Consider the following 21456-nt stretch of genomic DNA (forward strand, 5'->3'; position numbering starts at 1 on the left):
TTTGCCTGTAAACATTTGGGAGAAGAATGCCTTCGCATATTATAATGTGTACTTTTATGATGTGGAACTTTTTCTGTGTGTGTATTTTTTTTTTTTTTTGGTGGGAGGGGCGCACTCCCGGCATATGGAGATTCCTAGGCTAGGGGTTGAATCGGAGCTGCAGCTGCCAGCCTACGCCACAACCACAGCAATGCCAGATCTAAGCTGGCGTCTGCGACCTACACCACAGCCCACGGCAACACCAGATCCCCAACCCACTGAGCGAGGCCAGGGATCAAACCCGCAACCTCATGGTTCCTAGTTAAATTCATTTCCAATGAGGCACAATGAGAACTCCTTTTCTTTGTTTTGATTATGGCAGCAGCATCATATTTAGAGAGGGATTAAGTAGTTACTGGATGCTAGGAGCTTTACTTAGTCTTTTCCATGCCACATGTAATCCTTAAAGTAGCCCTATTAAGCAGAACTGTTGTTATTCCTAATAAGCAGTACTATTATTATTCTCAATTTACAGAGAAGGAGATTGATGTACAGAGAGTTAGGCAACTTGTCCAGAGTCATGTGAATTGGAGGTAAGAGAGCCAGGATTTGAACAGCTTCAGTCTGACTGTATAATTTTTTCCCTTAATAGATGCTCATATAGCCCTGTTGAATAGTTTCTATGATTTAAGTGACATGATAAGGGTTGGAAAATTATGGCTCATGGGCCATATCTGGCCTACTGTCTATTTTAGGGTGACCTGTAAGCTAAGAGTTGTTTTTACATTTTTAAATAATCAGAAAAAATTCAAAAAAAGGATAGCACTTTGTGACATGTAAAATTTATATGAAATTCAGATTTCAGTGTGCACAAAATTTTATTGAAACACAGGTTTGCTTGTTTGTTGATATATTGTCTATACTTGCTTTCATGCTATAGCACTGTATACATCGGCCTAGATGAATATTGATGACAGACCCCATGTAGCTCAGGAGCCTAAAGTATTTCCTGTCTAACCCTTTACAGTAAAAAATGTGCCAGCCTAAATATGTTTGGTGATTTGTTATTTTTGTCATTTTATAGCTTTTGTAGCAAAAACATTAAGGAGAATTTTTTTAGGTAATTGTTTTTATTCCCCAGAAAGGCATGCTTTAAATAAAGTTTTAGATTATTTTAAATGTATTTTTAATATTATATGCCAAAATAAACATTTCTCAGTAGTCAAGGAATGATAACAAATATTTAGGAAATTGTATATTGAGAATTATATATGAAAATGCATTTTTAGACATCCTAGTAATAGTTGTAAATTTTCATAGAAAATTATATCAACTTCATAATTCAGTGTCCAAAAGTACATTAAATATTTTCTCTGTGTTTGAGGTTAATCTGTGTAGTAGAATATCTCTTGTTTATTTTGATGACTTGTACTTACTTATTTATATTTTAGAACATGGGCATTCTTTATTGCTATATTTAGTTTACTTGTATTATGGAGAAAGTGAAAATACTATTTAAGTCTCAAGTGAAAATTTACTGGTAATTATTCGGTAAATGTAATAGCTATGCTTGAATAGTCCAGTTAGCTAATTACAAATAGCCCCACACAGATTTCTCATTTAAAATCTGCATCACATGTTTCATTAAGAGAACTATATGTTTCATTTCTAGTGAAATTAAATTCTTGTATTAATCTCCCAGATGATTTTTAATGAACTGGTTGAAGAAGAGGCATGAAATTATATAGTTCTCATGAAGACTAACCACATGAGCTTTAAGTTATGAGTGTATTTTTTTTTTTGTCTTGGTTTATATGAACATTGTTTATGTAAAAGCTAAACTGGTTAAGAAAGCATTGTCTTCACTCTGTTAGTCATTCTGGTTAGTACTAGGCCAAATAATTAGTGTTACATCTGTATCACTTTGTTTTTTTCTCTCTCTTCAACATGCATTTAAAAGTAAAGAGTTATTAATTCTTCATACCTAATATTATCCAGGAAACATTGCTTTTAAAGTTATAGGAATTTAAGGGTAAACATTATAATCGCAATTATTTCTAGCAGATTTAAACTTAGTTTTTTTAAGAATATCTACCAGTCAGATAATTCAGTGTGTTTCTATATTTTGCTGGTTGAATTGCTTTGCTGACTAGTATTGACCGCTATAGTTTTTATTATACTTTTAACTTGTTCACTCTTGTGTGGAAGTTTTAAAATAATGAAAAGTATGTATCATGAGCCAACCAGTGTCTAATTTTTGTATCTTGATTTTTCTTTAAAATTTTCTCTTTGACTTCTTCAGTATTCCATTGGTTGTTTAGTAGCATATTGTTTAGTCTTCACATGTTTGTGTTTTTTGCAGTTTTTTTTTTCCCATGTAGTTGATTTCTGGCATTGTGGTTGGAAAAGATGCTTGGTATGATTTCAGTTTTCATTCATTCTTTTTTTTTTTTGGTCTTTTTAGGGCCACATCTACAGAATATGGAGGTTCCCAGGTTAGGGTGTCTAATTGGAGTTGTAACTGCTGGCCTACACCACAGCCACAGCTACAGCCACAGCCACACCAGATCCGAGCTGCATCTTCAACCTATACCACAGCTCACAGCAACCCTGAATCCTTAACTCACTGAACGAGGTCAGGGATTGAACCTCTGTCCACATGGATGCTAGTTAGAGTCGTTTCTTCTGAGCCTCAACGGGAATTCCCTTCAGTTTTCTTAATTCGACCAAGGCTTGATTTGTGATCCAGAATGTGAGCTATGCTAGAGAATGTTCCCTCTGCACTTGAGAAGAATGTGCATTCTGCTGCTTTTGGATGGACTGTTCTGTAAGTATCTATGAAGTCCATCTGGTCTAATGCATCATTTAAGGCCTATATTTCCTTGTTGATTTTCTGTCTGGATGACCTGTCCGTTGCTGTAAGTGGGGTGTTAAAGTCCCCCACTATTATTGTGTTATTGTCAGTTTCTCCAGCTGTTAGCAGTTGCCTTATGTAGTGAGGTGCTCCTAAGTTGGGTGCATATATATTTATAATTGTTACATATTCTTCTTGATTTGTTTCTTTGATCATTTTGTAATGACCTTCTTTGTTACTTGTAACTATCTTTAAAGTCTATTTTGTCTGATATTAGTATTGCTACTCCACCTTTCTTTTGATTTGTTTGCATGGAAGTTCTTCTTCTATCTCTCACTTTGAGTTTGTATGAGTCCCTAGAACTGAAGTGGGTCTCTTGTAGACAGCATGTATATGGGTCTTTTTTATTTTTTTAATCTGTTCAGCCAGTCTGTGTCTTTTGGTTTGAGCATTTAGTCCATTTATATTTAATGTAATTATTGATATATATGTTCTTATTGCTATTTTGTTCATTGTTTTATGTTGATCTTTTCCCCCCTTCTTTTCTTTTCTTTCTTTTCTTTTCTTTTTTTTTCTTTTCTTTTTCCTTCTTTTCTTTTCTTTCATCACTCTGAGTATATTGTGCCATTCCCTTCCGACTTGCAGAGTTTCTGTTAAACAATCATCCAATAACTTTATTGGGTTCTCTTGTATGTTATTTGTTGCTGTTCCATAGCTGCTTTCAAAGTATTTTCTCTTTGTATTTAATTTTCATCAGTTTGATTAATATGTGTCTTGGGGTATTCCTCCTTGGATTTATTCTAGATGATATTTGTTGTGCTTCCTGGATTTGAGTGAGTAATTCATTTCCCATGTTAGTAAAGTTTTTGGGTGTTATCTCTTTAAATATTTTCTCTGGCCCTTTCTCTTTCTCTTCTCCTTCTGGTACCCCTATAATATGAGAAGAGTAGTTTTTACAAGTAAGCATGAGTAAATGGTAAGACAAATATCTATATACATTAAATTGTAAAAACCCAGTTACAATACCTTGTTCCGATACAGAGATTATTACTTTTTCTAATAGCTTTGGGTCTTTTTATTTCAGCAGACATTTAGAAAATATTATTTTGATGAAAAATTTTAGAGACAATTTCTCATTTGACCTTTGCAAAATAATCATTGTAATTTATCTTTATAATAGCATAGTTATTAGCGTGTATGAATGCATTAAGATACCATAATATAAGTTTTAATTGAAGCCCAAGGTGGAATAACTTATTTTAAGCCAGAGAAGTAAATATGAATTTTCCTAAGTCAGAAAAAGAACTTAGGTATACTGAATTTCATATTAGGAATTTGGACAGACCTGGAGTAAGAAGGAAACTTAAAACATCTACTTGAATTAAACCTTCTCGTCCAAAGAGGAAGGGGAAACTGAAGATGATCATGGAAAATAATTTAAGATAGTTATAGATAACTAGAGCTAGGTTTAGTGTAGAGTCAGCCTTTGATTATCCACTTTCTAAGTTTTTTTGTGGAATCCTTTCTGTTTGTCACATAGCTAAATAGCATGGTACTAAATAGGGATTATCCTGTAAGACTATAGAGATATGTCAGTGGACTTGAGAATATCTGTATGTTTATTTCTGAACCACATTTAAATGCTTGTAGAGACCATCTTCCAAGCCTCTATCCTTTTTTTTTCTTTTTTAAATTTTAATTGAAATATAGTTGATTTACAAGGTTGTGATAATTTTTGCTGTACAACAAACTGATTCAGTTATACATATACACACATCCATTCCCTTTCAAATTCTTTTCCCACATAGATTATCACAGAATATTGAGTAGAGTTCTGTGTGCTATGCAGCAGGTCCCTGTTGGCCAATCATTCCATATACCTCAGTGTGCATATGCCAATTCCAAACTCCCAGTCCATCCCTCCCCCTCCCCACCTTTCCCCTTTGGTAACCGTAAGTCTGTGAGACTTTTCAAGGTCTGTGAGTCTATTTCTGATATGCAAATAAGTTCATTTGTATCCTTTTTGAAGATTCTACGTATGTGATATCATATGATGTTTGTCTTTCTCTAACTTCACTTAGTATGTCATTTGCACCTACATGGATGGACCTAAAAATTATCATTCTTCTGTCTTGCTTGAATCTTTTACTAACTGTGCTTCAGTGTTCTCATCTGTAAAAAAAAGAGCAAATAATAGTACCTGTCTGATAAAGTTGTTGTGAGGATGACATGAATTAATCCGTGTAAAGAAAGTTCTTTAAAAAAATTTTTTATAGTAAGCATTAGCTTTGAGTATATTAATATTCTTTATCACCACTATTATTATTATTCCATTAATGAGTATATTTTAAAGTTATTTTGATTTATTTATAATTCTTATTTCAAAGACTCTCTGAATGAAAAAAAAATCCGTTTAAAATAGTCAAATGTTTATCCTAACTTTCCTGTATGAACTGTATTACCAAATAATTGCTGATTAACCAAATAATTGATGAGGGGAAACATCTTTTTATAGAAATATTCCAACTAATAAGTGGAAGTGAATGATAGAATTCGAAAGAATGCCACCATTTTACAATATTGCACGAATTAGAGGTTATAGACACTGAGCATCAATAGCTGCTAACATCACAAAAGAGAGAAACAGACATTATTTATCTCCTGATGTATGGCACCATGATCTCACTAAAGGTATTGAATCCACGTCTGACCTAGCCCTGATCCCAGCTGCCAGTTTGTAGAAAAGAGGACAGAGGATGTGTTGGACTGCCCCATGAGTACAAAATCATCCAGACCCATGCTGTGGAAAACTCTGTCAAATAGTTGGGTTTTTAAGCAGCTAAGTTGTATAAAAAGTATAAAGATGGAGAGGGAACTTATAGATTAAAAAGATGTTTAAAGATACATTAAATAAAATTTTAAAATGCTCAATACTAAATGTATCGTGTCTAGGGATTTACACTAAAAATTAAAAATAAAACCAAAAAATGATGAAAGTATTTTACTATAGAAGGTTTTATAGCAGTTACTTTGTGTGTGTGTGGGGGGGTGGTTACAGGTCTTGTGATTGGGACAAGTCACCTGGAGGTCTTCTGTAGTGTTTGGCAAAGTTCTCTTTCTTGAATTGGGTGGTGATTAGAAGGACATTTACCTTAACCTATATATTTCCTATGTTTGATTTTCTGTATCAGTCATTTTTAATGATATAAAAGCTAGGGTAATTTAAATATTCTAATTGAAATATTTGGAAATAGTTCTCTGTTCTATCCACCAAATGTAATTTATTGGGCAAAACTGGTTTGGAAAATGTGTTCATTGATTCACCAAACTTTATGTATATGTGTGAGTAAGTGTTGTGCACGTGCATACTGCTTGTGTGTGTGTGTGTGTGCATTCTATTACAGGCACTGTTTTGGCTATCTATTGCTGTGTAAAAGATTGTGGTAAAACTTAAAGGCTTAAAACAACAATCATTTCATATGCTCATGAATCTCTCTTTGGGAACAGTTCAGTGGGGAAAGTTTATCTCTGTTCTACGTGCCATCAACTGGAACCATTGGACTAGAAGCCTTGGGATCCTCTTCCTAAGTGGTTCACTCATGTGGTTTTCATTTTGGGTGCTGCTGGCTGCAACTTCAGTTGAGCTCAGTTTATCTTCTTGTGGATCTGTCTGTGGGTTACTTGAGGTTTGTTATAACCTGTAGTGGCTAGGTTTATGAGTGTGTGCTCTAAGAGAACCAGGAGAAAGCTGGTTATATGATCTAACCTTGGAAGTCATGTAATGTCACTTTCATCTTAGTCACATATCCACCCATATTCAAGTGGAGAGAACATATGCCCCACTTCTCAATGAAAGAAGAGTTGAAGTCTTCGTGGTAAGAAGAGCATGTGTGATGAAGATATTGTTGAATCCATTTTGGACAGTACAGTATGCCACATTCACTGATCCAGCTTTGTATACAAAAGCTGAATGAATGAGATAAAATACTTGTCCTCAAGGAACTCACAGTTGAGTGAAAGACAAGTTAACAGATAATTATAACAATAGTGTGATGTGTTCTTTGAGAGTAAAGCCTGGGTACTGTCAGAGAACATAAGAAGGATACTCTAGATTTAGAATGACAGATCTCAGGGTCTGAAGAAGGAATAAGGTGGTGAGACCAGAAAAACAAAACAAAACTGGAATAATATTTCAAGAAAAGGAAGAAGCATATGTTACTTATATAGGAGATTTAATGCATTCTATATCTTTAGTATTTATATATGACCATATTATAGGCATGAAAAATTAGCTGGAGAGAGATGAAATTGAATAAATATATTATTTAATATATAAGCATATATTACTTATATAGGAGATTTAATGCATTCTAATCTTCAATATTTATATATGACCATATTATAGGCATGAAAAGTTAGCTGGAGAGAGATGAGATTGAATAAATATGTAGGAGCTGCATTATAGAAACACCTTTTTGTGCAAATTGGGATTTTACTGTGAACTCTGGGGGAGCCATTCAAGATAGTAAGCAGCAGAGTGAAACAGTCTGGTTTACCTTTTTACAAAGACCATTCTGGAGGTTTTGAGGAGAATGGGGGCAAAGAACTATAAAGCTAAAGTCACTCAGGGAGTACTGAAAGAAGGCGGCCGATTTTAGAGAGATCCTACAGATAGGGACTTTTGAATTTTGTGATGAAAGGATGTGGATGTGAGCGAGAAAGGGTACCAAGAGTGACCTCCAGATTTCTACCTTGAGAATTCTGTAGCTGTTGGTGCTACAGAAGATAAAGCTCATTGTAATAGGATTAGAAAGGGTACCAAGAGTAACCTCCAGATTTCTACCTTGAGAATTCTGTAGCTGTTGGTGCCACAGAAGATAAAGCTCATTGTAATAGGATTAGATTGGACGGAGAAGGACAGCAAGTTCTAGGTGGAGGGCTGTCCTAGAGATGTAGCTTTAGGGAATCATTAGCATGCAGATGGTAACTGAAGTGATGGAGATAAAGATATTTGATTAGGGAGGGAAAAAAAAGAGGAGAGCCAGGATGGTAATGTTGGGTGATCAGCATTGAAGAGGCAGGCGAAGAAAGAGAATGTTGTATGGGAAAGTAAGGTAGAACAACTAGACAGAGAGAAGGCAAACCAAGAGAGAGTGATGTTACTGAAGCCTCCGGAAAAAGGGGGAATCGTCCACAGGGAAGTGTTCTTTTCAGTCAAAGTACCTAATGGGTTTGGCAACATTGAGGTCATATGGGGGAGCAAATTAAAATTTTAGTGGCACCAGAAGGAAGTAGATAACAAATAAGCAGAAATGGTTATGTGGTTGATATCTCTCTCTCTTTTTTTTCCTCTTCAGTTAGGTAAGTATTGGAAGGATAGGAAAATAAGGGTAATGATCTGTGGAAAATAAAGTATATTCTATTTGGACTTTTAATGTTGAGATTGATCATTGTATGTGTCATTGGTCTTTCTTCCCTTGATAGAGTATTTATTAATTATCTGCCCTTGTGTAATTTTCCTCCTGTTCTTGTATGATTTTCCTCGATCAACTCATCTGCATTATCAGATGGAGCAGAAAGTAGGTTAGGGTCCTTTTTATTTATTTTTCTTAATTTTTTAATTTTTTTTTTTTTTAGGCTAGGGTACTTTTGATAATGCTTTCATATTGCATCTGGTGGGGTTTTTTTTTGATTGCTTTTATTTTTCACTGAGAGGAAAATCCCAGATTCCTTTTTAAAATTAATTTTTCTTTTTGGTGAGATAGTCTTTTTTTTTATCCTTTGTTTGGGATTACTTTTTAATTAAGATTCATCTTTTATTGAATTGTTGTTTCTCTTTGGTATTTCGAATGAAAATATGTATCTGTTAGTTCCATAGATATTATGCTACAACTTGAATAATACTGATAAAAGATCAGGCTTTTACTTGGAATAAAGTATAGCTATGCAAAGGTATTCTGGTTGGAATTAATACAAACTAGTCATTTTGGTTTCAATGACTTCTATGGCCAAGGAAATCACTGATATTTTTGCCTTATATCGAAGATTAGAAAAAATAATACCTATCTTCTTTCAGTTTCACATCTGTTAGAGATTAAGTTCTTTGTGCTCTTTGAATTTTAAATGTCAATTTTGAGCTTATCATGAATTAAGGATTTTTAAAAAATTTATCGTAGTTGATTTACATTGTTCGGTTCAGGTTCTGCTATACAGCAAGGTGACCCAGTCATACATCTACACACACTCTCTTTCTTAAATTATCTTTCATCATGTTCCATCACAGTTTTTGGACATAGTTCCCTGTGCTGTACAGCAAGATCTCATTGTCTATCCATTCTACATGTAACAGTTTTGATTTATTAACCCCAAACTCCCGGTCCCTCCAACTCCATCCCCCTCCCCCTCCCCCTCGGCAACCACTAGTCTGCTGTCCATGTCTGTGAGTCTGTTTCTGTTCTGTATATAGGTTCATCTGTGCCATATTTTAGATTCCACATATAAGTGATATCAAATGATATTTGTCCTTCTCTCTCTGACTTACTTTACTTTGTATACGAATCTCTAGTCCATCCTTATTGATGTACATGGCATGATTTTGTTCTTTGCTATGGCTGAGTAGATTCCATTGTTTATAGGTACCACATCTTCTTAGTCCATTCATCTGTTTAAAATGCTTTCTAAGGAGTAAATTTTGTCTTCTGAGAAACTGTTTGTAGCTGAATGGTGTTTCGAGGCTCTGGAAAAAATTTTGCAGTGTCTTAGGCCATGAAAGTATGATTAGAGGAAATGTCCTACACCTCTCTAGTATTATTCTAATTCTCTTGGATATGTTAAAAAAAAATCTGCTAAGCTTGCTACTTGTGTTAAACAGACCTAGGTCGACTCTCTAAACAACTTCCTGTTTTCCTTACCTATCCTCCTGAGAAGTTCTGAATCCAACTGATGACTACAAGACATTACAGATATTTTTATAAGCTGTCCTCTTTCATAGGAAAGTTTTCTTCTTTGTAAGCTTTTTTGAATCTTAGATAAACTTATTGTATCCACTTATAAGGTAGGAAGTTAATGCTTGTCAAGGAGGAAGTACTTCCAGTGTGTATCTTTTTTGTGTATGTGTGTATTGAGACTTTTTTTGGGAAACTTGATCTTGTTGAAGTATATCAATTTACAATATTGTGTTAGCTTCAGGTATACAGCAAAGTGTTTCAGTGATACATGCATATATATATTCAGTGATACATGCATATGTATATATTCAGTTATACATGCATATGTATATATATATGTGTGTGTGTATGTATATATTCTTTTTTAGATATTTTTCGTTATTAGTTATCAAAAAATATTGAGTATAGTTCCCTGTGCTAGGTTCTTGTTGGTTATCTATTTTCCGTTATTAAGTCTCAGCATTTTATTTTAGGTCCTTCAGTTTCTGACTCTAGTCTAATAAATAAAGTCTTGACTGAGGCCTTAAAACTTCAAATGTTCTCAACTATTAGTGCCAGTAACAAGAGGAGCTCTGAACAGATAAGAGGATTATTGATACATGTGCAGTATGAGAGAATATCAAACAGTAAAACCATTCAGGCAACTTCTTAGATAAGTTGGAAACTTAAAACGTTTACGAAATGAAATATGTACATAGTAGTCTTTATAGTATCCTTGTGAGATTCTTTGCAGCAATTATTAAACCAATAAACTTCATCTCTCTTACCACCCAAAAGCAATCAACAGAAGAAAACAAACAAACCAAAAAAAAAAAAACACCAAAAAACAAAACGAAACCCGAACACAATAGCAAAAATCAAACCTTTGAGAAGTCTGGACTTTAACCTTTAAATAATCTTCAGAGAAATAGAGACTTTAACTCACAAGGCCTTTGTGATAATTGACTTTTTAGAAAATGGTAATTATATTCAAGTCTGTAACTTTTGATAAATTAATGGCCTTTTCCCTTGTCATTCTGAAGACTCTTAAATTGCGTCTTTGTATTTTCTTGGTTTGTGAATAAAAGTAAATAAAATGAAGACTGGTGAGTTACTTGTCTTAATAAAATATAGAAAGTCATGGAAGACTATCATTCTTACCTTATAACCAAAATAAGGAAGATAAGCTACAAAATAATACTTTAAAAAAATACTCATCAGAGATTGAGGACAGAAAGAAACCTAAATGCAAAGTCTAGAAAGTGACAAGCCTTTCCTTGGAAAAAACAAAAAAGACCTGTGACTACTTCTGTCCTTGGTGGAACTGTGTGATAACAAGAAACTTCCATTGAAGGAAATAAGGAGAAATCACCTCAACAAGCTTTTAACAAACTCATAACAACAGTGTGTAGGTTGTTGTGACAGATTTGAATCTGAAGGAGCCCTCTCTACAGAATGAGACAGCATCCACTCACCAGGGTCTTTGACTGAGTGGAGCAGGGAATCAGGAGGAGACTTGAGAAAGACATACCAAGAGAAATTCTCCCCATACTGAAAAGGTGGTGCAGTGTTGTTACAGGGGATATTTGAGGGTTGGGGTAGGAAGACTGAGTGCCCTGGATTTTCACAGACAAAAGAAAATAATAGCACCCTCCAAGCTGATTCTCTGTGGGACATTTTGGGTCTTCACAGAATACAGAGCAATGGCCTTCCAAAGGCTCTGGAAGAGGGTAGAAAGTTACTTGAGGTGTAGAAAGGAGAGGGTGAGCCTGGAGAGTAAAGAGAACTCCCTAATACCCTTTTCCCCCACTGGAAAATTGCAAGGGCTCAGAGTCCATTCCTAGCTGATAGAAAACTATTGATATACTTCCAAATATCTGAAGCTGGTGGTGAGCTCAGGTAAACCAAAGCTGTAGCAGTGGCCAGGCCCAACTTTTAAACTATAGCCTGAAAGGAAAAGGAGTATGTTTGCCTCTTTCCTGAGGTAAATATTATTGAACTCAAGAATTTATTGTACTTTTATAAAAATCATCTGACATACAAAGATCATATGGAACACTAAAAAAATAAGAAATGTGATCCTTAGCTAAGAAAATAAGCTGATTTTGAGATGGCCTAGATATTGGAATTATCAGACATTGTTTTTAATATAGCCTTTTAAAAAATGTTAAGAGTTTTAGTAGAAAAGATAGATAATGTATATGAAAAGATGGAGAATTTAAGCAGCAATGTGGATGGTATAAAAATGGAAATTTTTTTTTTTGTCTTTTTGTCTTTTTGTCTTCTTAAGGCTGCACCTGCGGCATATGGACATTCCCAGGCTAGGGGTCCAATCGGAGCTGTAGCTGCTGGCCTTCACCAGAGCCACAGCAACAAGGAATCCAAGCCGCATTTGTGACTTTCACCTCAGCTCACGGCAGTGCTGCATCCTTAACCCACTGAGCTAGGCCAGGGATTGAACCTGCAACCTCGTGGTTCTTAGTCGGATTAATTTCTGCTGTGCCACGATGGGAACTCCAAAAATATGGAAGTTCTTGAATGAAAAAATATAATATCCAAACTGAGGAATTCATAAGATGGACTTGTTAGTAGATTGGACATAAAGAGGAAAATTACACTAATCTTTGAAGACGGGTTGATTGAAAGTATTCAGAATGAAGAAAAAAAGAGAAAAATATATATAAGAGTATTTGAGGTCATAGGGTAATATCAAGTGGGCTAACATTTGTGTAACTAGAATCAAAGAGAAGAGAGAGAGAGCTGGGAGAAGAAACATATTTGAAGAGATAATGGTTTAGTGTTTTCCAACACTTTCAACACACAAGTCGAGGAAATTGAACAGACCCTAAACAGGAGAATTAAAAAAAAAATACGTGTGCTTATATCCTGGTTGATAATGAAAGTAGTCAGAGAAAAAGGAAATACTATGTACAGGGGAATGATGACATTAATTCTAGGTGTCTTCATACCAAAACCAATGGATACCAGAAGAGAAAGTGCTGGGGCGGGGGGGGGGGAGCTGTCAATTTTGAGTTCTATATCCAGTGATAATATCCTTTAAAAATGAAGACAAGCAGCACTTTACAACCACTGAGGAGATTATGGTTCAAAAAACAGAAATAACAAGTGTTGGCAAGGATGTATAGTAATTGAATGCCTCATGCCTTGTTGGCAGGAATGTAAAATAGGTCAGCCACTGTGAAAGGACAGTTTGGCCATTCCTCAAAAAGTTAAACATAGAATTACCACATGACCCAGCAATTTCAATCCTAGATATATCCCCAAAAGACCTGAAAAGAGTTACTTAAGTACATGTGTATGAATGTTCATAGCAGCACTGTTCACAGTAGCCAAAAGATGAAAATAGCCCAGTTGTCCTTGTCATATTAGTAAAATGCAATAATTAGTAAAACCCAAGTAATATTAGAAAACCAAGTAATGCTTGTTTATAAGTATTCATTATGGTAAGGGAGCGAGGAAGGAGAAAAGAAGGGCATATGGGAGGCAGAGAGGGGCAAGGGAGGAGAAATGGAAAATGCTATGAGAAACATGTGCTGCTTACATTGGTGACAGCAGAAGGCTTATTATGGCTTGATCAAAGTAATTTGTTAAAGTAATGAGCTTGGGAATTTGTGAGGATGTGGCTGAAACTGGTAAAGTGGTCTTGATTACTAGACATAGGGGCCTCTAATGAAATAATACTTTCATTCTCATTATAATATATTCTTTGTTTTATAATTTGTTAATTTAAACAAAGAAAATAAATGTACCACCTTATTATTTATGTCCCTTAATTGTTTTAAAAGCAGAATCTCAGTCAAAATGTCATGATAATTTAACTTATAATAGTGCCATTAAAAAAACTGAATTAAACAGTTGTTTATTGAGCAAAATCTATCAGTAGATATTAAATTGTTGAGTCAGTGAGGTGCTCAAAAGGCAAACTGGTTGGTGTCTATCTTGAGTATTAAATAGTATTGTAATAGATTTTTCATACATTTGAGAAAAGCTCCATGGAACATGAGTTATATTTAGGTATTGAACAGGAAGGGAGCTGGTTATAGCCTGATACTTGAGTCTTGTTTCTCTAGAGAAATCATCTTATTTAAGAGATAAAGAGTCAAGAAAGCAGGAAGAGTGATAGGATGTTTTACATACAACCTAGGTTTTGTTGAACTCCATTTTGTCAAACTATAAATTTCTTAGCATTGTTATCTTAAGATAGAATCTTAATAATTCACATGGTCCTTTTGCACATTTGGCTTCCAGTTTCATTTTTTTCAGAATATGAAAATGCTTGATTTAGCAAGGGGGCTGTCTTTCTTTTAATAAATATTTATAATATGCAGGCATCAAAGAAAAAAGCATGATAAACTAGATTACTAGGCAGTAAATACTCCTAAAAGGATTTGTCTTCAGTTAGAACCCAATTGCTAAAATAAGTCATTCAGAAACTGTTTTAATACTTAAATTCTATATCCTGATGGGAGTGAAAACTGTGTCTCTTTCATTCTTTCCAGCAAGTCAACATCTGTAAAAGACTGTTATTTGTTTATTCATAAATACATTCCTTTTATGAAGGACGTATTGATATGTGCAGTGTTTCATTTACATTATGGAGTGATCAACTGTAGAATTTTTTTTCAGGAGACGGTCTTCTTTAGGGTTATAATTTCCCTGTAGTTATTTCTCACAAAATCCCTTCAAATTTCATGGCTCTTTTGCATAAGTAGTCACAAAGATATTTGGCACTCAGCCTAGAGTTTGAGTATGAATATTATCTTTTTCGTGAATCTTATTGCCTTCTGATTTGAATAAGTATCTGATTGTTCCTACAGGGCCAAATAATCACTTTCATTGTCCCTTCTAAGAATGCTATTAGATGGAGTTTATTTACAGAAGCCTGTGAGAAATAATATATGGTTATTGTTTCAATGAGCCATCATTAACAAAAAAGTGTTCCAGTGTTAACCTTTCACTCTTTGGAGTTAACCTTTCCCATTGAGGGACAAGTTCTGAGGGTACCCTCCGCAGAAGGTAACTAAGTGCCCTAAGGGTTGTGACAGCCTGATAGAGTGGAACTCTTCCGTGAGAGTTCTTCTAGTGATCAGCGCAATGCAAATGACTGGGGAGTTGAAGAGTGGTCTCAGAGTTTTTGAGATGGTTTTGCTTGTGTAAACTGAGAGCCAAAGTAGTTAAGTAATTTGCCCAGTTTTATACTCTTTTTCCTTTCTGACATTAAGAACCTTATTCTATCTTAGTACCTCCTTTCAGAGCCTTGCTTTGAAACTGTTACATGTTTTTAGTTAAAGTTATTAATTTGTACTTTACTATGGCATCTAGATAGATTTTCATTTGGAAAGGCTGTTAATTTTTTGTCAGTCACTCTGGTTAGAGAAACCTCGATACTTGCCGTAATACTTTGCCTGTGCTTTAGTGGACAGGGGATGGAGGTAATTTGAGAGTTTTGGTGAAGAGTAATTTGAAAACCTGATGGATATGGTTTTACTTGACTTGTAATTTAAGTATTATTCTTACTGAGGTTTTCTTTTTTTAATTGATCATAGGTAGACTTTTAATTATTATGGGTCTCTTATTTATCTTATACATCTATATCTAAAGAGAGATATTGAGAGACCTTCCTTCCTTTAATTTTAAAGTAATGAAAAACTGTTGTTAAATGAAATGTGAAACTGCTACTTCATCTGGAACTTTTCTTTTGAGTTGGGTTTTTGGCTGTACTTAACAGCATTTTTAGGGGCGTCTCATCACAATATTATCTCATAACATTGGTATGAGGTAATACTGAAGATAAAGTTTTTTGTTTATTTTATTTTTTTATTTTTATACACTAATGGATATTTATTATTTCCTTTTGCATTTTTCTTTTTTTATAGTGATTTTTATTTTTTCCATTATAGCTGGTTTACAGTGATCTGTCAATTTTCTACTCTACAGCAAAGGTGACCCAGTCGCACATACATGTATACATTCTTTTTTCTCACATTAACATGCTCCATCATAAGTGACTAGATATAGATGTACAGCAGGATTGAAGATAATGTTACGAAGTATCCTTGACTCTCCTTTTCCCCCTTCATTGGCCCCCAGCTACCTCCTCTGTGAGGGGCGGTCTTTTTGTCTACTGGGAGGAAGCTCATTACCTTGTCATTACTTGAGGTGGTAAAATGAATGTATCATCACCAGCCTTGGTGGACCTAGAGCCAAAATTAGGCACAGTGTCCATGGTAATTGAACAGACACTTTTTAATTTTAATTTTTAAAAACAGCTATTTAATTCCTTGGTACAAAAATCATCCTGCCAGTGGATTCATCACAGTCTGAAGTATTGTTAGGAAGGCCATAATTTAAAGTTGATATGCAATGCTACACAGACTGGAGCTTTGGCAAATGAATTTCATGTTTTATTTCTGGAAATCTGAGCACCAAGGGAGCTGATATTGGTTAAAATGTTTTATAAACTCTATTTGTGTTTGATTAGTCCTGTATGAAACTTAAGATCTGCTTATTGCTTCTGATAATATACATTTTTAGATCAACTTATGTAAAGACTACCTTTAGGAGTTCCCATCGTGGCGCAGCGGAAATGAATCTGACTAGGAACCATGAGGTTGCAGGTTCAACACCTGGTCTTGGTCAGTGAGTTACGGATCCAGCGTTGCCGTGAGCTGTGGTGTAGGTCACAGATGTGGCTCGGATCCCGCATTGCTGCAGCTGTGGTGTAGGGCAGCAGCTACAGCTCTGATTGGACCCCTAGCCTGGGAACCTCCATATGCCGCGAGTGCAGCCCTAGAAAGACAAAAAGACAAAAAAAAAGACTACCTTTAAATGAAAGGATGTTTTCACTAATCATGTCCCTTTGAACATACAGTATATATGCTTTGTAACTTAATATAAAGGAAGCAATTTTTGAAGTCTTTTTTATCCCACACCTGGACCTATTCATTAGTCTTATCTAGTAATAGCTATTTAGAAAATACTTTATCTTTTATTATTATTCAATGGGAATAATAATAATAATACTATTATTTTAGTATTTTTTGGGGGGAGAAATAGTTTTCTTTCGTAGAGTTATAAGCCCAAGATGTAGCTTGCCTTGAAGAGAGTTATTTTAACCATTTCAGTGAATATTACTGAATAATATGCAAATAAAATGCTTTCTAATACTTAAAACTATCCCTTGAATATTCTTCTTTTCTGCAGAACTTCCATGTAACTTTCAGTTCTCATAGTACTCCTAGTTGAGACTACTTTGTCTAGTATTTTGAGAGCATTGACTCATAGAGGCCTAAATTTACAGTAGAGATGTCTGCTGCTTTCTTGTGATGCTTTTGTTGTCAAATAGGTGAGGTTGGCATATTCATCTTGTCTTCCTGTCGGGAGTAGCAGCAGCAAGATTATTTTCCAGTGTGTATGCTTTACATACATATTCTTTGTGACATATTCTTCATAAATCTAATTATAAAGCAACTGCTGTGTATGCCTTACTCCTCACTCTTTCATTCTCTAGGTCCTGGCTATTCCTTTTTTTTTTTTTTTAACCAATTTTTAATTTCCAAATCTTTTTTCAGAAGACTTTTCAAGCACCAGAAGTAGATTAAAACAAAACAAAATAAACCAACAACAACAACCAAACATCCAAATTGAAGACGGGCATGCTTTAATGAAAGGTCACTGTATTTTTCAGTAATTCAAGGCTGTTTTTCCTTTAGCACTCCTAGTAGCTCAATTATATGATTTTTACAGAAAAGAAAAACTGGGGCTGCAGTTATGATTAAGACTTTGGAATGCATTCCTAAGGTAATGATCAGTTGTACTAAAGGAAAGGTGGTGAGAGTGGGAATCCTTGTCTTGTTCAATATTTTAGTGGGAAGGATTTCAGCTTTTCTCCATTGAGTATTATATTTGCTGTGGGTTTGTCATAAATGGCTTTTGTTATGTTATGTTCCCTCTATACCCACTTTGGTAAGAGTTTTTATCATGAGTGGATGTTGGACTTTGTCAAGTACTTTTTCTGCATCTGTTGAGATGATTATGTGGTCTTTGACTTTTCTTTTTGTTTACGTGGTGTGTGACATTGATTGATTTGTGAATGTTGAACCATCCTTGTAAACCTGGGATGAATCCCACCTGGTTGTAGTGTATGATCTTTTTTATATGTTGTTGGATTTGGTTGGCTAAAGTTTTGTTGAGAATTTTTGCATCTATATTCATCAAAGATATAGGCCGATAGTTTTCTTTTTTGGTGGTGTCTTTGTCCCTGGTTTTGGTATTAGGGTGATGGTGATGTCATAGAATGCCTTTGGGAGTGTTCCTTCTTTTTCGGCCTTTTGGAAAAGTTTAAAGAGGATGGGTATAAATTCCCCTTTGTTTGTTTGGTAGAATTTGCCTGTGAAGCCATCTGGCCCTGGATTTTTATTTGTAGGGAGTGTTTTTATTACGTATTCAATTTCATTTCCAGTGATTGGTCTGTTCAGTTGCTCTAACATAGTATTGGAAGTCCTAGCCACAGCATTCAGACAAATGAAAGAAATAAAAGTTGTCCAGATTGGAAGAGAAGAGGTAAAATTGTCACTATATGCAGATGACATGATACTACATATAGAAAACCCTAAGTATTCAACCCCAAAACTACTTGAATTGATCAACACATTCAGCAGAGTAGCAGGATATAAGATTAACATTCAGAAATCAGTTGCATTTCTGTACACTATGAAATATTAGAAAAGGAATGCAAAAATACAATACCTTTTAAAATTGTCCCCCCAAAAATCAAATACCTGGGAATAAACCTGACCAAGGAGGTGAAAGACATATGCTGAGAACTATAAAACATTAATCAAGGAAATAAAACAGGATGCAAAGAAATGGAAAGATACTCCATGCTCCTGGGTGGGAAAAATTAAAATTGTAAAAATGGCCATACTACCCAAAGCAATCTACAGATTCATTGCAATCCCTATCAAATTACCCATGACATTTTTTCACAGAACTAGAACAATACAAAAATATATATGGAAATGTGAAAGACCCAGAATTGCCAAAGCAATCCTGAGAAACAAAAACCAAGCAGGAGGCATAACTCTCCCAGACTTCAGGCAATAAAACAAAGCCACAGTCATCAAGGCAGTGTGGTACTGGTACCAACACAAACATACAGACCAATGGAACAGAATAGAGAACCCGGAAATAAACCCAGACACCTATGGTCAATTAATCTTTGACAAAGAAGGCAAGAACATAAAATGGGACAATGAAAGTCTATTCAGCAAGCATTGCTGGGAAGCCAGACAGCTGTATGCAAACCAACGAAACTAGAACACACCTTCACACCATGTACAAACATAAACTCAAAATGGCTTGAAGAGTTAAAAATAAGACAAGACACCATCAAACTTCTGGAAGAGAACATAGGCAAAACATTCTCTGACATCCACCTTACAAATGTTTTCTCAGGTCAGTCTCCCAAAGCAACATAAATAAAAGCAAAAATAAATCAGTGGGACCTAATCAAACTGACAAGATTTTGCACAGCAAAGGAAACCATAAAAAAACAAAAAGACAACTTACAGTATGGGAGAAAATAGTTTCAGATGATGCAACTTGTACAACTCAACAGCAGAAAAGCCAACAACCCAATTGAAGATATACAGATGGCCAACAAGCAAATGAAAAAATGCTCAACATCCCTGTTTATTAGAGAAATGCAAATCAAAACTGCTATGAGGTGCCACCTCACACCAGTCAGAATGGCCGTCATTAATAAGTCCACAAATAACAAATGCTGGAGGGGATGTGGGAAAAAGGGAACCCTTCTGCACTGTTGGTGGAAATGTAAATTGGTACAACCACTGTGGAAAACAGTATGGAGGTAGCTTAGAAAACTATACATAGAACTACCGTATGACCCAGCAGTCCCCCTCTTGGGCATATATCTGGACAAAACTTTACTTGAAAGAGACACATGTACTCACATATTCATTGCAGCTTTATTCACAATAGCCAAGACATGGTAACAACCTAAATGTCCATTGACAGATGATTGGATTAAGAAGATGAGGTATATATACATAATGGAATACTACTCAGCCATAAAAAAGAACAAAATAATGCCATCTGCAGCAACATGGATGGAACAAGAGATTCTCATACTAAGTGAAGTAGTGAGAAAGAAAAAGACAGATACCATGATATCACTCATATCTGGAATCTAATATATGGCACAAATGAACCTTTTCACAGAAAAGAAATTCATGGACTTGGAGAGCAGATTTGTGGTTGCCAAGGGGGTGGGGGAGAGAGTGTAATGGACTGGGAATTTGAGGTTAATGGATGTAAACTATTGCCTTTGGAATGGATAAGCAATGAGATCCTGCTGTATAGCACTAGGAACTGTATCTAGTCATTTTGATGGAGCATGATAATGTGAGAAAATAGAATGTATACATTTATGTGTGACTGGGTCACCTTGCTGTATAGTAGGAAATTGACAGAACACTGTAAACTAGCTATAATGGAAAAAATAAAAATCATTATAAAAAAAGAATAAATTTCACCTAGATTTCTACAAAAAAAAAAAGTCATATAGAGGGCTCATAGAGCCCACAGGGTCCCTAACTCACTAAGCCACAATGGGAATTCCAGAATTACTGATATTAAACTTCAAAATATAATTAATTTCAAGTACAAAAAATGTACTATAGGAAATATTCACTTTTTAAAAAGTAAATTTTATTAAATATGTAAATGCTTTTAACATGTTAATTTTTAACTACTTGGAGTAGTTTATTTATATAAGTTCCCTCTGTGAAACACTTGTATTATCTTTTCCATTTTGTAGTATCAAATGGAGGTATAAATAGTGATTTACATAGAATCATAATCAAGTTTGTAATTTAAGGGATGATAGTGAAAAAGAAACTATCTGTTCTATTTAAAAGTTACCCTAAGATTATTTTAAATTAGTAATGTGCATATATTTGTAGAATAATAAAAACCAATAGTACCACAACTATTAGAATGAAAGCAGATAAAGTGAGAGTAGGCAAGTGGAGAGACAGAAGTTAAATTTCAGCTACTATGGTGTTTATAGGTAGCATGTGACCAGAAATGTGTGTTTTCTATATACAGAGACATACACTAAGTATTGGAGACAAAGGTTCAACTGAACAACAAATAAACAGCCTAAAAGTTGAGAATTATATTTTATTTGGAGGACTTGTTGAGGATTTAGACCTAGGAGACAGCTTTTCAGATAGCTCTGAGGGACTGTTCCAATGGGGTTAAGTGTGGAGCCAGGATGTATGGGAGTTTTTACAACGAAAGTCAGGTAGTTGGAACATCAAAAGACTACTGTTAAGAAAATCAGACATCTCAAAGTAATGAATGTTGTACTTTTTTGTGTATGAAGATCCAAGAGTCTGGGCTTAGTGAAATCATGCCTTTGATATGCACCTTAACTGTGTATAGCTAGTATCGTTTTGCTCTCCATCCTCAGTGTCTTCAGGGTGCACATTTGGGGTGGCTACAGTGGCTGATGGCTTGATGCCTCAGCCTCCTTTGTTTGCTGTTATGGCAGGAGGTGTTTTTCATCTACAAAAGGAAACAGATGTTGTTTGTGGCCTATTCTAGTTATTTTCCACTGACCAGTTTAATTGAGCATTACTGCTGATGGAA

At 35.0% G+C, this 21456-nt stretch overlaps 1 protein-coding gene across 4 annotated transcripts in view; it reads left to right on the forward strand.

The window, feature by feature from the left end:
• Nucleotides 1-21456, forward strand: part of FER (FER tyrosine kinase) — a 432134-nt gene that overhangs the window by 172745 nt on the left and 237933 nt on the right. The window lies entirely within an intron of this gene.

The sequence above is a fragment of the Phacochoerus africanus genome, chromosome 4, assembly GCF_016906955.1.
Source record: "Phacochoerus africanus isolate WHEZ1 chromosome 4, ROS_Pafr_v1, whole genome shotgun sequence".
NCBI lineage: Eukaryota > Metazoa > Chordata > Mammalia > Artiodactyla > Suidae > Phacochoerus > Phacochoerus africanus.